The sequence below is a fragment of the Phycodurus eques genome, chromosome 19 (assembly GCF_024500275.1).
Source record: "Phycodurus eques isolate BA_2022a chromosome 19, UOR_Pequ_1.1, whole genome shotgun sequence".
Classification (NCBI taxonomy): Eukaryota; Metazoa; Chordata; class Actinopteri; order Syngnathiformes; family Syngnathidae; genus Phycodurus; species Phycodurus eques.
The window spans coordinates 3,175,207-3,190,153 of record NC_084543.1 but is presented as its reverse complement, the minus strand read 5'-3'; the positions used below and the strand labels follow the sequence as shown (position 1 = coordinate 3,190,153).

Genomic DNA, 14,947 nt, shown 5'->3' with positions numbered 1-14,947 from the left:
TTTTGATTGCGGTAAAAAGGCCATTGCGATATTCTAGCCATGTATTAAGGGGACTAGGTCAACGAATACACAAACAAAAGCAGGACATTTTTGTGTGTGTGGTGGTTGTTGTTTTTTCCCCACCTCAGACTTTGTTCTCTCGTATGTTTGCCCTTGGAGGCCAACGGAGAACTTCCAAGTCCGCGTTGGCGCGCGGCCGGGACAGCGCTGGGAGGAAAGAAAGAAAGTCCTCCCTTGGCTCTTGATGGCGAGCCATCTGACGTTACATAATGTCACTCGTACGCTTGTGGGGATACTGTGTGGACAGAGTGATTCATGAATGTGGATTTTGGTGCTTTCCGCAGAGCAGGCGAGTGAGTCAATAGTTTCTGTTTCATTATGTCATCGGTTTTTATGAATAGAATCGAGTCAAGATGACCGACTCGCCTGTAAGGTTTAAGCATACGCTCCACACACACACACACACACACACACACACACACACACACACACACACCATTGTTTTGTATTGTATACAGTGTGCCGTGTGTGTGAATGTGAGTGTAAGTGGAATGTATGCAAATGAGCTCCCCCCACACAGCCAATCACAGCTCAGAGCTTTCGGAATACGTTTTGAACTGTGGCTCCAGCAAAACGTCGCGCCCGGCTCATCTGGCCGTGCATCTGGAGGGCGTAATTGTGCTTTAATCCCGCTTTAAGTCCCCAAGCGGCGCTCCGGTAGCGGATAATGCGAGTCGGAGTCGACTGGACAGGTGTTTCGGGACTCGCTGTACTTGATTCTCGTGGAAAAAATGTGTCAACATGGAGTCCGACAGATGAAAACAAACGCTCGCAAAGGAATTGACGCCCTAACGTCACCCGACTGGGGAAACTCACTTCATTCATGCGTAGTTAAAAAAAAAATACTAAGTGGAATGATGTCACTACATTTTCATCTAATTTGAATAGCGAGGGTTCACTGTACCATCACACTTAATGTACGGATTATTTATTTTTGTACGTTTTGACATTATATTTGTCTTCGATTGCTTATCCCTGAAAGTGCATCGGCGATTGTAGCTCTCCTTGCCCACATGCGAGGGCATTACAGTGCCAATTGCTCCCTTATTTATTTTTATTTTTTTCCCCCTCCCCCATTTCACTCGAGCGGCGGCATAGCCGAAGCTTATTTGTAAATGTGTTCATTTAAATTTTGGCTTGCAGTTGGCATGCTAGTCCGTGTGCGCGAGTGTTTTGGTTTTGTGTTTTTTGGCTGCTTGTTCGGACCTCTGTACTTTTCGACAGTCACTTCTGGCTATAGTATACGGCTTATATGCACAGTGCTGTATGTATACAGGATGTACTGTGTACTGTATTTCCAATTTTTATCGCCGTGCGTGTGTGCGCGCGCCGACGTCAGCAGCGGTCCTGCAGCACCAGGTGAGATTTACGAGGTGTTAAGAGAGCTCGCCTGTAGCCCACTGCGAATGCGGGGGCTGTAAGGCCGGCTGTCATGAGCACGGGGTGCCCCTTCAAAGGCGCCTCAGACCCCGAAACCTTAAAGTGTTTGCCTGATGTCGGCATCACCCGCGCCTTCTCAAATGTCCGCCCGCCGCACCACCGGCATCCATTTTGTGTTCCCGCTTCCTGTCCAAAAGTCACGTGTCCACCCTTCTTTTCGAACGAGCACCTTAATAAATACCAGCTTGCTTGATTGTGTTTTGTGGGAAATAATCGGATATTAAAGACGGCCGGCGGGTAGCAATGCCGATTTCCAAAATGCAGGAAACCCTCGCGATTCGATTTCAAGAAGGTGAGGGTTCGCTGTACTTTTGTTATTGTTAGTGCTGAGTGGTTCGGTTCCCATTGTAACATAGCAGTTGATTTGCTGTCTTGGCACAACTTGCCGTGTTTGTTTGTGATAGCTATCTGAAAGTTGTTTTTGTTGCTGTCTGCAGCATATTACGTTTTTGTGCGCTAGCCGAGGTGTGCGCTTGGCAGCATCGGAGCGGTGTTCCCCACCAAGTCATCCGTTGTGCTCAGCTCAACAAGCTATTGGCCCAATACGAAACAAAAACACTAACACAGTCCTCAATAATTGCTCTTGTTGCGGCTTATGCCGTTATGTAAGTCAGTAAGTAGAATGTTTATGAGTAGACAAAGGACTTTCTGTACTTGCGTGCTCTCCGTGGGTCCAGCACTATGCGGAATACTCGTAGCCTCCAGCACATTTTGATTGCGTTACCTTTGATCCTAACACGGGTATTCATTTCAACATATGCTTATTATTGTGCTTGCGCAACTCTGCTGCAGCATACAGAGTATCTGATGTTTTGATTTGGTCTTGAACGCTAAGGTTTGAGCATGCAAGCAAAGCAATCAACAACAGATAATGGATGTTTTCCACCTTTAAAAAGGAGTGGGAAGTTCAGGTATGTTTTTATTGTTTTGACTGCAGCATCCTAAGCCACGGAAACCTTCTAATTTTACACTACCGCTAAGTTTGTAGCAATAACGTGCAATTTTTTTTAAAGTCAGGTTTAGATTACAATGCGTTTTTTTACTTTTAACGTGCTCTCTGAGTGTGCAGCGATGATTCACAGCCACCGCTGAGTGCTGCCATGGGACTTGATCCAATTTGTCTTCATTCACTTCAATTTCATGATGTATTTTTGTTCATCTATCTATGTCAGCGACCTACAGTGAAAAGTAGAACCATTAAATGCCGTTCCACTAGATGGCATAAGGTACAATGAACTTGTGTATCCTCCTGTTGCCATTTATACATCAGAATAGTAGCTTTGTGTTCAAGTAAACAAATTTCAAACGGAGTAACTCCATTAGTGAGCCTGGTGGGGTGCCATGTGACATTGGTGAGTCTGTGTGTGAGGGTCTGGGCGTGATCCGTGGCCAACAGCAGCTCTGGTGTTAGTGTGCGCATTGTGTTTGTGATTTACTGTTCTCCTGGCGTTCAATAAATGGCCGAAAAGTGCATGGGCGACTGTAGCTCTCCTTTAGCACATGCGTTACAATTTTGTACACTGTTAAAAAAACATGAGATTGCCATGAACCGCAAGCACAGGACCACTGGATAAGAGTGGTTCAACAATTAATTGATTAATCAACAACTAATTGATTATCAGATGAACTATTTTGATAATCAATGAATCGTTCAGAGACATGGTTTAACTTAAAATTGACAGTAAACAAAGTTTGTTATATCCGATTAAATTAAATGAACAACGTTGCAAAAAACATACACGTGCCTTGGCTTCTTTAGGGTTAAGAAACATGAGTGTACAATGTGGGAAAGACACACCTTGCACACACAGTGAGCTCTTTCCACCTGTGCGCTGTCCCAGGAAAAGAGATTTCCCCCCCCCCCCCCCCCCCCCCCCGAAGTTGTGCTCTGCAGAGAAGCTGTTTCCTGCCGCAGCTGCATACAGACGTCTTAAAGAGTTTGAGCAGTGGAGAACTCCTCATGGGCGAGTCCCCCCCTAATTTATGAGTTACCAGCTGTGGCTTGGGTGATTTTTTTTATTTTTTTTTAAAAATTTTTTTGTTTTTGTTTTTCTTTTTCTGTTACGAGCCAAAATTGGAATTACACGGAAGCTTTAGGTATGCTGCCGCTAATCTGAAGTAAAAAAAAAAAAGAGCTACTGTCGCCGATACACTTTCAGCCAGTTATTGAACAAACACACAAAGGCAAACTGAAAACACTCGCAAGGAGCATGGAACAAACGTGAACACGTGCCAACCAGACTGATTCAAGGATGCTGACGTCGCTCGACTGTTCTACAGTGTGTGCGAGTTTCGGCTTAGTTAAACATATTTATTTTACATTCTGCTTATTTTTACATTTTACAGTATTGTGCTAATTTGTCTTTAGGAAAAACACCTACCCCAAAAAATGTGGTGTTTTTGGGGGGGCTGGAACATTAATGGCATTTCGACACATTTCAATGGGAAAACTAGATTGGATATACAATATTCCAATATTGTAAATTGGGTTACAAAACTTGGAAGTCAAGGTTGCAAAGCCGCATGCCACTTGGCCAGCCGGTACCCATCAGCTGCCTCAGGAGTCCCACAGCCCAAAAAGGCCCGATAGGACTCCTTCTTCAGCTTGACGGCATCCCTCACTGTTGGTGTGGAGCCAAAACGGACGGGGGTATTCGTTTAAAAAGACTCCTGCAGAGCTCCACAACAACAACATTCACGTCATTACAGTCTCTGCATGTGCCCTTCGGCAAAATATCAGCTTATTTTCTTTCTGCTGCACACTTTGGATGTTTGTTGATGTGAGTGGCGGCCAACCCGCCGGTGATCCTGCTAAAAGCCTCTTTGCCGCGTTTGAAATAAATATTGACATTCTTGTCACAATTTTCAATGTAAATATCGCTTCGGGCCGACTTAAAGTACACCTGGCGCCGCCATAGCACTCTTCGATTTCAAGTTAGTGTCTTTAACATATTCAGGTTGGAGTTTTTAACTCTGCTTTTTGAGAAACACCAACCTGGATGTTGCTTGCCAGTTTCAGAAGCTTCCGTAGTTTAAAGCGCCGTCCCCTCTTGTGTGCACTGCTTGCACTAACAACACGGCTGTGAACAGAGCGTTTAACGTTAGTGTGTTCTTGCTCGGAAGGGGCCTTGTCAGCGACATCATCGATGTCTTATTGGTCTGAACCCCCTGCTGAGGATCTGGCCCGAGCGCAAGCATTCGAGCTAACAGGCTGTCCGTTGCCCCGCCCTCCGCAGCTCAATGATCACCCCGCCATTTGCTGGGAAAATCTCGCTCGCCCCCTACTCTGATGGGCAATCGTTTTTAAGGTGAGATTGAACGCCTCATCCGCGAGGATACACAGCGTGTCGACCGTCGCAGCTGTTCGTCAGCGCGCGTGGGTATTCGCAGCTGTCGCGCACAAGAAAGAATCTACTTTTGGCAGGTTAAAAAGAAGACCCTGCCCTCTGGGATTTCCGTGTTTGGCTCCGAAGAGCTTTTTTCAGCTCCTTAAGAATCATTTTAAAGAGCACTACAAGCAATGCAGGCAGACTCAAGAGCACCCAATATGTACTTCGTAACATTTTCATTTGACTTGTTATATAGTTCAATAACCGCATTCTGCTATATCAGCCGTCGTTTTGTATTGCTTTTTTCAGTATACAGTAGGGCTGCAGCTGTTACGTTATTTTTATTTAGTTTATGACGGCTGAAAATTTGGACACCCCAGATCTAAAAACAACTGATGGGGAAATAGCAACAGGAAACGTAAAAACAAACGATCACAAAAAGGAAATATCACATTGCAATTCATCATGACGAGTGTTTTCACCATCAGTTTAAAAAAAAAAAAAAAAAAAAAATTCCCCCCCGTTAGATATGCAAACTCCTTGAAAATCTTCCTCATAATGCAAGCGCTTCTCGGCACCGCTTGACGTCGTGGCAAGTGTCTTCGCTGTGGCTTCCCTGCTGAGCCGGTTCAGATGGATTGCTTCATTTTCTGGCTTCACGTCAGAAGAGAGCGTGCGCTTCGTTTTGAGTCGTCGCTGGAAACGGTTTCGCTCTCCCGAGGAGCCGGCGAAATGTTTTGCCGCGTGAGGGCTCGCCGCCACCGGGCAGCATCCCGGATATTCATTTGTAGTACACAGTACACGGTTGGATTCCGGTTGACGAATATAAACATCCACAGCAGCGAATGAGTTTGTCACACTCATTGAGGGATACCCTAGCAATGATACTACCTCCGAAAAGGTGGAAAATGACAAGGTCGACGGTAAGATGGCAGAACCGGGAGAAAGGTCAAGAGTAATTACATCACTCCAATCTGAAATTAATTTCCACAAGACCGTAACCTCCACGAAAGAATCCTTAAAAAAAAAAAAAAAAAAAAAAAAAAAAAAGTACTCGCTTCTCCGTTGGGGTTCACTTCCTGAAGGCGGGCCATCAAGTGGATGTACGTCTGCTCTGTCCCGTCCGTCAGCTCGTAAATGTCGTCGCGAGGACGGATGAAATGCTCCGAGAGGACTTTTATCCGGCCCTGCGGGATCTTAGGACTTGCGCCGGTCTGCTTTCTCTCACCGGTCCGAGTGCTTCACAGACTGATAGATAAACAGAGCAAAAAACATTCATTAGAAAATAGCTCCAGTCACATATAATGATGTGTATTATTGGAGCCCACCCACAGCATGAGCTTGCTGCTGTATCTGTTTGAAGAGCTAATTACCACAAACGCACACACACACACACACACACACACACATACACAAACAGTCCCTGCAGACGGGTTTACGAGGCGAGCTGCGGGACTTCTACTTCCTGCGTTTACCCTTTTTCTCCCCCGCCCGTTTCCTCACATTCCGCTGCTTTTCGTTATTCCAAACCTCACCGTTCCTGGAGCTGAAACAGAATGTATGTGACATTTTGAATGGCGGCCCGGAGACTTCATGATAGGGAATAAGCAATTAAAGTATTTTCCTCTTCGTGTGGCAGGGATACTGCTTTTCCATGTTCCATGACTCAGCAGAAATGTGAAATTACTGAAAATTACTCTTTAGGCAGGCACTCCACTTTTCATGACATATGGCTGCTTTTATTTATTTATTTATTTTAAACCCCTTTGCTTAAAGAAAAAGCAAATGACATTACCCAATACTAGTTTTGCTCTCCGATTCCTTTTTCCTTCTGTGATTTGCTATGATACCAAGGTTTTTTTCCACCAGCATTTACTGACTTAACCTCCAAAATAGAAATAAAATTAAATATGTTTTCTTTATAGATAACACAAAAAGTGTCATCCAGTCGCTTATTTTATTTATTTATTTATTTTAAATAAATTAAGAGTTCTGAAAAATTACTAACTTGGCAACACTGATTGCTTTTGTAAACTAGCTCCTCTCTGTTCATAGCTATGTTGTTAGTGCAAGCAGTGCACATTAGCAGGGACAGGCTTTAAAGTACGGAAGTCACACAAAAAAAAAAAAACATCCTGACATATAAAGTAGAATTAATCGATGAAATTGATTAATGGCTCGTGACTTGACAGAAACGATACGATCATTGCAGCTAATGTTGGCACGCTAGGCAGCATTTTCCCATTTTTCTCCCCCTGCCTGAAAACAACTTTTAAATAGACAAAAAAGAAAACATAGCTTAGGGCTGTCTCACTAACGTGACTAAATGTAACGTGACTGCCTTTAATGTAGGCTAATGTGCTACGCTAGGCGGCCAGCTTCTGCTAGCCCGCTTTTAGCCTTCGAACGCTATATAACCGCATCTTTTATTCATTCTATTTTTATAAGACAAGTGCATGTTTTGTAACTTCAACACGAGAGCAGGAAAAGATCACTTTTCATGCAGATTGTTCTGCTAGCAATGTAGATTTATTTCCATTTGTAGTAGTGGTTTAAAGGTTTGTCTGTAGACTAAAAGTCTTCAGAGAGCAGTTTAATGCTGATATGGTCGATGTGTCCATTTGCCAATTAGTCCTCCTTTTCTCATGAAGATCTAAAAGCGTCAGCATTCATCATCTTTCACCTTGGTTTGTCCTTAGCGGTGCTCATTAGTATCATCGATGTTGGCTGTGATGTGAATTTTGTACTTGTTGGCTTCCCTTTTGTGCTCTTTTATTGTGAAATATGACTCCCCCGTGTGCGTCTTTAATCAGTCGCTGGTGTCCGCTTGTTTGATTAGTTTCTCGCTTCTTGTCAGATCGTTTTTTGTTTTTCTTCTTCTGCCTGACTTTTTTTTTTTTTTTTTTTGGGTGTGGGGACGACTCAATTGCTTTTGTTCTCTTTTCTTAAAGTTTAGGCAACATAAATCATGCATGGTAGGTTCATCGAAGACTCTAAATTGTCCATTGATGTGAGTGGTTGGTTGTTTATATTTCCCCCCATGGATTTTTAGTTACTTCCGCAAATGTATCCAGCCTGACTATTTTCACTTGCTTTTGTTTAAAAAAAAAAAAAAAACATCCAGACTTTCAATCTTGAGGCAACATAATGCTACTTAGGTGGATTTTTACGTTTCCCAGACATTTTTTCTTTTTTGGTGTCTTGTTATGGAAAATATAAGTGCGTGTCACTGTTGATGTTCTCGCCAAAGTATGTGTGAGACTGGCTCTTTATTTATTTAAAAAACAAAAAAACATTTTCACTAGGTAGCAGTTGTTCCCCCCCCCCCCCCATTCAAAGCATGGACCAAAACGTGCTGGGCGGTGCTGTGGGTTTTGTATTTTTTTTAAAGTATGTATACACCAGATGGCGCTACTTCCCCCATTCAAAGCATGCAGCAAAGTTTCACAGCTCTTACTGTTTTCGTGCCTTTTTGCTGAAATAAGTGTTTTAACCTTTTAAAAGATTCATAGAACAGATGTTGCTACTTTTCCCGTATTCAAAGGACAGCAAAATTACACTTGTACTGTTTTAGTGCCTTTCTACTGAAATAAGTGTGTTGGTGTTAGTTTGTGTTTGTGTGACTGACTCTTTTTTTTAATATTCAGAAAACAGATAGCACTAATGTTCCCCCATTCAAGGGATGAAGCAAAATTTCAGTCTTTTTTTTTTTTTTTTTTTTTTTTAAATATTTTTTGGGCCTTTCTACTGAAATAAGCATGCATCACTGTTGATGTTCGAGAGAGAGAGAGAGAGAGAGAGCGTGTGTGGGTGTTGCTTCCTTTCCTGCTTCACAAAAAAAAAAAAGACAAAACAAAACAGAGGTCCCTCCCTCTCTTATTGCTACGCATCCACCGTGTTGAGCTTTGCCTCTGCAGTCCATTTGGATTTCCCCTCGCTAGCCGTGGCGACACGTGGTTCAACTTCCTTTCACCGCTGCGAGCACATTGGCCGACGCCTGTACATACCCCCGACACACCCACTCCCACGCCACCTCAAAAAAAAAAAAAAAAAGGCTCACTGAGGTTGCTGGCACGAGCTGCGAGGTGGCCTCTCTGACTGGACAATTAGAGGCTCGGATGTCTGTTGTGAGACTGTAATGCCCGCCAACACACAAGCGAGCACTGCCGGGAGCAAGCGGCCATGTCGACACGACATGAGATTATTTACACAATATAAAAATATTACCATTATAGTAACCAAAATGATGACGGTTGTCAGGATATTTGTGTTTGGCAATGCGCCACTGATCCGCTAAATTAATCATTTTTTGTTTGGCTGCTGGGTGATGAAGTGCTGCCTCCACGAGGGAAAATCCAATCCACCGAACCCCGCCTATTCATTAATTCACCTGTTCTCCTCTTTTTTTCTGTGCTTTTTGTGATCATCAACTATTTGTAGAGAAACTTACAGATTCGTATATTTTGTGCCCTAAGATGCCACAAGATGGTCATAATTTTGTGTCAAGAAAGTATCGTTAAAGTGATAGATTGACTGATAGACTTAAATCTTTGTATGTTGGGGAGGAGCTATGTTTAGACTGGGTTGTTAGTGGGATTTACGGAGAGTTTTCGCCACATGTACATTTTTTTAAATCAAATTATGCAAGCCGTGTAGTTGTAAAGGCAATGTTTTGAGATGATCTTAAAATGGTATTAGTGTTTTGTGATTATAATTTGTGGTTGATTTTAATTACCAGCCCCACCCCCACAAAAATAATAATAATAATAATAAAATATTCTTGAACAAGCGGGGTAAACTGAAAATAAATAATAAATAATAATAATTTTCAGGGCTGGTCCCCCCCAAAAAAAGATTTAAAGAAAAAAAAAAACAGTAAATTTAAAATTTTACAAAATAGAAAAAAAATATCCCCCATCTTAAATTTCCTTGTAAATTTACTAGAAAGTGTCCACGCCTTTACAACCCTTGTGCCCTCTCACATTCGCTCCGGTAACACCAGACGGGGCGGTGCCCCCCCCTGCGGGACGCTCGATTCAAACCTCAATATCCCGCCTTTAGCCTACGTCTCATGAGGCGGCTAACGAGATGGCGTGCACACAATGTGATAAGCGGGGGTCGCGCAGGGGACGCGTGCGTCCGCCACTTTAGTCGCGGGAGGCGGGACGACTCGGCTCCTTTCTCCAGAGTCGCCTTCGGGGTCCCGCGTGAGCCTAATGTCTCCCGTCTTACAGTCCACGTCTGCTTATGTTTGAGGCCACTCTGTCTTCCTCCACCCCCGCGTGTGTGTGTGACACTTTGAAGGCACCCTGGCCGCTATCCAGGTTATCTATTTCGAGCTCGTGTCGCGGCACAGACGCCCGCAGCGCCGCCATCGTGAGTCACGGAGCTGACGATCCGGACGCGCTCGATGCGCATCGTGCATCGATTGGCCAGGCCCGCGTGGCTACATGCGATACGGTTGTCGCGGGTGCTTACACGCTACCGTAACGTGAAAGTGCGTTCAGTCGTGGCCTGTATTACGGGTACCAAACTCAAGGCCAGTGATCCAGATCCTGCCGTCGATGTCGGTTTTATGTGGCCCGGCGAAAGCTTTTTGCCACAATCTTACCTTGACGTCTGTTCAAAACTTGCAAGTGGTGGGAAAGAACCATGTGCAAATACTTTGTTCCTGTGTTAAAGTTGATTTTTCAGGTATTTGTTTTCCAGTGTTTAGTTTCTGATGGCTTTTTACTTTTACTCCTTTACTATTTACTCCTTCCACATATAAGTAAAGCGTGTGAGTACTTTTGCCACCTCTGAAACTAGCCATAAAAATTATTTATGGACAGTATTTTGTTGTGTGAGTGTGTGTGTGTGCGTGCGTGTGCGTGCGTGCGGCACGGTGGTCGACTGGTTAGCACATCTGCCTCACAGTTCTGAGGACCGGGGTTCAGATCCCGGCCCCGCCTGTGTGGAATTTGCATGTTCTCCCCGTGCCTGGGTGGGTTTTCTCCGGGCACTCCGGTTTCCTCCCACATCCCAAAAATATGCGCGGTTGATTTAAGACTCTAAATTGCCCGTAGTTGTGAATGGTTGTTTGTTTCTATGTGCCCTGCGATTGGCTGGTGACCGGCCAATGAACCCCGCCTCCCGCCCGATGATAGCTGGGATAGGCTCCAGCACGCCCGCGAACCTTGTGAGGATAAAGCGGTACAGAAAATGGATGGTGTGTGTGTGTGTGTGTGTGTTTGTGTGAGTGTGTGAATGTGTGAGTGAACTTGTCCCAGCAGAACTACTTCCATCAGACTCCACTAATCCAGGGAATGTTCTAGCCTTGACATGGACTATGTGACCCTCCCCTCCTAACCAAGTGTGTTTGTGCGTGTGCATGCGTGTGTGTGTCTGTTCGTGGACTGCATGACCCAGAATGTCTTGCTCCTGTTCTGTCAACACAGCGCTCACGTGCACTAATCCAGCGTGTGGGTGCACGCACACACACACACACACACACACACACACACACACACACACACGCGCGCGCGCACACATGCACTGGTGTTTATCGTCTGGGAGAGGCAGCCCATATAGAATTCCCCCTATATGCCCCCACTCGCCTGTTGTCTTCCCTCCTTCGCCGCCAGCATCTATCTTCCTCGTTTATCTCTGCCGCCTGATTGGACGATTGTATTGGCGCCCTGTGATCGGACGAATCCACCCTCCAGTCTATGCCGCCGCATTACCGCTCGACCTCGTCAGGCCTTTTCGCTCTACTGATGAACCTGCTCAGTTGCTTAAAAAGAAAAAAAGTTTGAGGTGATATTTGGTAGGTTTTTGACACACCAGACAATTGCTTGTTTTGTTGCAAAGTGGCAATAATAAATTAGCAGCGCATAATTCCTCTTGTTATGGAAATTTGACTTTTTGTTTGGATACAAATACCGCGGAACCTTGACTTTTCAGTTTAATTTGTTCCATGGCCAAGCTTGTAACTCAATTTACTTGCATGTCAAATAAATTTATCCTGTTGAAATTAATTGAAAGGCCATTAGTCAGTTCTAACCCCTCCCCAAAAAAACCACCACGTTCTCTGTTAAACAAATTTTAAAAACAAAACCACAGAAGAGTTATCTCCTTATACAGAGTTCACCCACTATATCGTCATGCCCTCACTATTTTCCTTCCCCCCCATCAATCATTTTTACAGTATATTTACTCACTGTAATGCCCTCGCATGCAGGAAAGGCGAGCAACAGTCGCCGATGCACTTTTCAGCTGTTTTACTCAACGCTCGGAGAACAGTAAAACACAAACACAATAAGCACACTCAACCAGGAGCTGCTGTGGACCTCAGCTCACGCCCAGACACTCACACCGCAAACTTCACCGATGTCACGTACCACCCCAACAAGCCCCGTCAATTAAAGGCATCTTTCTAACATACAGACACTACTACAAGTACAGTATTTGGTGTACGTGTTATGCTTGTAACTTTGTGTGCGTGTTCAAATATGTTTCAAATGTGAGTTTTCATACGTTCAAATGTGGACGAAGCGTGTGACTGGGGCCTGGATTACTTTCTATGTAGAAATGAAGGTTACGCAAAATTATCCAGCCAAACGTAATTTCAGCTGCATTGTCAGCACGACTGCGTCAAACTCCCACATTAGCTGTACCTGCCTAGACTGGAGATCCTGTTGACCCGCATGCCACCGTACTTGTCGTTAACTATTGACTATTGTCACCCGCCGGTGATTAATGACTCCTTTGAACCTCACAGCCAAGATGGCCGTGACGATGGGTAAGAGCGGGCGCGGCCGCCGTATCCGATGTCACGCAGCCCAAAGCTGGTTTGCACCCGTCGATCGCTCTGCCGGTGTCACGGCGCCTTTCTTTGTGCGGGTCGAATTGCTCAACTTGGATGCAGAGTCATCGTGACGATAGTATATACCGTGCATCATGGAAGAACAATAGCAATGTATCATGTGGATAACTTACAATGTATGTTACATAACTACAGTTCTACAGTTAAATGTGGTGGTCCTCAGGGATCAATCATTGGTACACGCATAGTTCGAGTATACCACTACCAGAAATACGATCGCCATTGACAGCGCTTCACTCTTTTCACATTTCATTTTACGTTCTTATTCCAAAATACTCATAATACCAAAATACTGGTCAGTTTATGTAAGCTACATTTGGTTTCTTAATTTTATATTTCTAATCATTTGCAAAAATATATTTTTAAAAGAACAAACTTTTTTTCTCATCATTATGGGGTGTTGCGTAGAGTTTTGCGGAAAAAATGTATTTGATCCATTGTGGTACTTGGAAAAAGTGAAGCGCTACGGATACGCTTCGGATGTACTGTAAATAAAGCTATAAGAGAAGATTTTATGAAAACACGCCATGGCCAACTCATTACGTTTCTTTCCATTGATAGTAATGTCAGGCCTACCTAAAGTGGTTGACTCTGTATAAATTTGTCATGCTAATGGATGTTCTTTTTTTAATCTGCTGACTTTTTTATGAAGACTAGCCTCTGCGTGACCCTCTGGAGAAGGTGGAATGTCGAACGAGTGGAACTGGAGTAAAAGGTTGATGTAGGAAAGCGAACGTGTGTACGTGCTTCTCACAAAAGCAACACAGATGGCGAGCTGAATGCCAAGTGGTGTTCTATATTCCCCACTGTTGTATACGTATACACATATGTGCCCATACATAGTGTAGAGTGCACATATAATGCGCCGGGGTCAAAGTGGTGGATAAATATTTAGCATTCCTTGGGTCCGGCAGAACCTGACGTGGCCTGAGAGGGCCGGCAGTGCAGTGCAGCGAACAGACCTTCCCTGGTGCATGCGTCCACGCGTCGGTGCACTTCATGAAGTTCACGCCTGCGCACTTCTCTCAAGACAAGTTTATTTGTATAGCACCGTTCTTACACCAGGCAAAATCCATAGTGCTTTACAGAGGCAAATAAATCAGGACTAAAAACAAGATTTAATGAAAATTGGACAGTTCCAATACCAGTCAGCATAAGGTGGAGGGAATTATGAACAGTTCCAATTACTCGTCCGTGTTAGCTGACAACCTTTGAGCGTTTACGTTTCCATTCCATTATCAAACTAAAAATATTTGATTATTGAGTCGTTGTTGATTAATCGATTAATTGTTGCACCTCTAAATCTAAGCAAGAAGGGGGGGGAAAACAGACGATTAAGATGTTGCATGTTGGCATGTGGTAATTAATATAGTCTCATTATTATACAGTAATTGGCAAAGTGCGAAGCATATTATTGTTGACAGTGACCTGTAAAATCCGTTACAAGAGTCCAATCTACTGAAAGATGAACCTGCAAACCATTTTTTCTCTCGTTTGGACAGAAGAACTTTAGTTGTAGAGATGTTCTTCAGGTTGTAATCAGCAGGAATGTTCAGCTATGGTGGATCTGCGTCCAGTTGAACAGGAAAGCAAGCTCATGTTAGCGATGGACATTCCATACATTTCCTGAATTGCGAGCAAGGTAATTCTTCCCGTCTCGCTCCCCTCCGTCAACTTTCTCGATCCATCGGAATGTTTTGTAAATAGTTCCAGCCATTTGGAAACGTCACACAGTCTATAATCCTGTCAGCGCCAGTATGGTCCAAAATGGCCGCGTGGGTCGTCCGTAGCAGCATGTGGCTGCACGCTCGGTCGGCGTAATCGCAGGGTCCGTGTCAAACCGTCACCATGGTAACAGGACATCACACTGATTGTGATAGCTGTTGCTATAAAAGAGGGGCAAAGTGGATGAATGTGGGAAGGTGACACCACGCTGAACCTTCACGTTAAACCCTGACTTTGAATCTTCGCTGTGAACCTTAGAACCTTCACCCCGAACCTTGACTCTGAACCTTGACCCCAAACCTTAACACTGAATGTTGACCCTGGACCTTAACCATGAACCTTCCCCCTCAATCTTTAACCTAAACCTTCCCCCTGGACATCCAGCCTGAGTCTGCACTTTAAACCTTGACACTGAACCTTCACCCTGAGCCTTCAACCTGGATATAAACCCTCAAGCTTCATTTTAACTCTGAACCTACAACCCAAATCTTTACTCTAAACATGAACCCTGAATTTTAACCCTGAACCC

At 44.2% G+C, this 14,947-nt stretch overlaps 1 protein-coding gene across 1 annotated transcript in view; it reads left to right on the top strand.

The window, feature by feature from the left end:
* Nucleotides 1–14,947, top strand: part of LOC133395200 (thyroid hormone receptor alpha-B-like) — a 46,933-nt gene that overhangs the window by 2,598 nt on the left and 29,388 nt on the right.